General features: G+C 42.4%; 1 protein-coding gene across 3 annotated transcripts in view; it reads left to right on the top strand.

Annotated features, from left to right (window-relative positions):
* The window catches only part of LOC122542549 (neuronal acetylcholine receptor subunit beta-4-like), an 18,733-nt gene that overhangs the window by 12,149 nt on the left and 3,786 nt on the right, over positions 1 to 2,798 (top strand). The gene's annotated exons all lie outside the window — the stretch shown is intronic.

Raw genomic sequence — 2,798 nt, 5'->3', positions numbered from 1 at the left:
AATGTCGATTTTACTGCTCCTCGGATGCTGCCTGAACTGCTGTGCTTTTCCAGCACCACTCTACTCCAGACTCTGCAGTCATTGTTTTTACCTAAAAGGACTGCTGGCTCTCCCAGCAAACTGAACCAACAAAGCTTTTGCAATCCAGGTACTGCTTCCAACACTTTCAATATTGTTGAGCTGCTTGATCAGCATTGACAATGAGGCAACAGCTCTGAGTGACAAGAAGTGTCAGCGTAGAAGGGTAACCCAAGACAGACAGACTGGTTTTAAAGGCTGAGGGAATGAGGGAATTCAACCCTAGACAGAAGACAGTTTGATTCTGCTGCCTCCAGAGATAAATTGGTCTGGGATGCACAGTTCCTTTCAGCCTTCAAACATGGAAAATCAAAATAATTCCCCTCACATTGGTATTCTTGTAAATTGTCCTGAGTGCAAGGGGGATGCTTCAACAAAATGTGCAATTATTTTCAGCATTATTGGTAAAGTGTCACCACAGTCTTACCAGACCACAGGACTGCTCTGTCATTAGAGAAAGACGTCTCGTGGTGATTTAATCTGAGGGCCACCATACCTCAGGTGAGCGGAGAGAGGTTGAGGAAAGCTGAGGTAACCTCAGCTGGTTGTGTGGAATTGGAGCCACACTATCAGCATCACACTGTTTTGCAAACCAACCATCCAGCAAAAGCGGCAACCCCCCACCCCCTGCCAATTTCAACAGTAATCACATTGTGTACTACCTGTTGACTATTCCTCATTCTGTTTAAACAAGTTTTCTAATTTATATCAATACACAATGATTCGAAAACTACAAATAAGTAAAGTATATCAAGAAATGTAATTTCACCCAACCCACTGTACCGTAGTGATTGCTAATTGCGTTTGTAATCACATTATTTTGTTTCAGCAGGAACACCCAGGATTACACCACATTATAGCATACATTTTTTCCACTACATGTCCTTGGGAAAGCATCGAACAAATGAGAATGTACAAGCAATATTGTGATTTTCTTCTTTTCATGTAAAATAAATTCATAATTATAAATGCAGAATTTTTACTCACACAAAAGCACGACATTCACTTTGATTGTATGGAGGGGTTGACATGGGACAGCCAGTGCCACCCCTCACAGTATGCTGTGTTAAAAGGTTATGAGTTCAAGTCCCACATCAGACTCAAAGCACAAAGTTGATTGTCTCAATGCTGCCCTGTTGGAGGTGCTGTCTTTTGATGAGATACTGAACTACCTCATCTGTTCATGAAAAATTGTGGTGTTGAAAGGAGCGGGAAGTTCACCCTCCCTTAACCAACATTCCTAAAACAGATCATGTGATCATTATCACAATGTTGTTTGTTGCAGCTTGCTGGGTAGGTGCTGTCATAGTCATAGAGTTTTACAGCATGGAAAGATTGTAAAAATTAAGTCATATCTTGCCTGGGTTAGTACAACTGCAGCAGGAAGACTGAAGGGAGCCAGGATATGAGGCAAATACAGAGTCCTGGAGAAACTCTGCAGGTCTAGCAGCTCATGTGAGAGACAAACAGAGTTACATTTAGAGTGCGGTACAACTCTTCTTCAGAACGAGTGGGACAGGTGATGTAGGAAAAAGAGCAATGCAGAAAGGATGCAGGAATGAGCAATGAGCATAAGTAACACAATATTTGGGGAAGAAGACAGACCCAAAGATATTGTTTGCAGAATTATCAACAGAATAACTTTGAATCATTACAGCACAAAAGCACATTTAACCAATTGTGTGTGTGATGACTCTCCAAAGGAGCTCCATTCTCGCCCCATCGTGTTTTTCCTTTGACTCATATATAGGAAGAGTGGCAAACATTTAGGGCATAGAAGGTTCCCACTCTCCCATTACATCTGCGTGAGCTAGAAAACAAGCTACCTGGCCTAATATCGTTTTCCAGCAGTTGGTCCATATCCCTGGAGGTTATGGGACTTTGGGGTACATATCTAAATGCCTTAGCAATGAGCTGAGGATTCCTGCCGTTACCACCCTTTCAGGCAATGAGATCCAGACCCTTCATAAAGGTGCATGGAGAGAGAGAGAGAGAGAGATTGGAAGCGAGAACTGGGAGAAGAACCATCTTTCAGATAATACACATCTCCTTTGAGTGTGTCCAACAATGAAAGACATAAGATTATTCCCAAATATTTACTTAAAGAAATTGTGCATGATTGGGTAATTAATGAGCTGTCTTCTTTTCAATAACCACACCCCAATATAGCAGTATCCATAGTTACTAAACAACCAGTTTTGATGTAAATTTTCATGCAGAGATGCCAAATGATGGTTGATAGCAGAAATGCGAGGATATCAACATGCTACTTTGGAAAGTCTGTCTGAAATTGGGGCTGAATTGTTGGAGAGTAGTAATGAGAACTTTAACTATGCTTCATAGAGTCATAGAGATGTACAGCATGGAGACAGACCCTTCGGTCCAACCTGTCCATGCCAACCAGATATCCCAACCCAATCTAGTCCCACCTGCCAGCACCCGGCCCATATCCCTCCAAACCCTTCCTATTCAGACACCCATCCAAATGCCTCTTAAATGTTGCAATTGTACCAGCCTCCACCACATCCTCTGGCAGCTCATTCCATATACGTACCTCCCTCTGCGTGTAAAAGTTGCCCCCTAGGTCTCTTTTATATCTTTCTCCTCTCACCCTAAACTTATGCCCTCTAGTTCTGAACTCCCTGACCCCAGGGAAAAGACTTTGTCTATTTATCCTATCTATGCCCCTCATAATTTTGTAAACCTCTATAAGGTCACCC

The sequence above is a fragment of the Chiloscyllium plagiosum genome, chromosome 40 (assembly GCF_004010195.1).
Source record: "Chiloscyllium plagiosum isolate BGI_BamShark_2017 chromosome 40, ASM401019v2, whole genome shotgun sequence".
Lineage (NCBI taxonomy): Eukaryota > Metazoa > Chordata > Chondrichthyes > Orectolobiformes > Hemiscylliidae > Chiloscyllium > Chiloscyllium plagiosum.
Note: the sequence above shows the minus strand (reverse complement) of the source record. Positions and strands in the feature narration are given on the sequence as shown.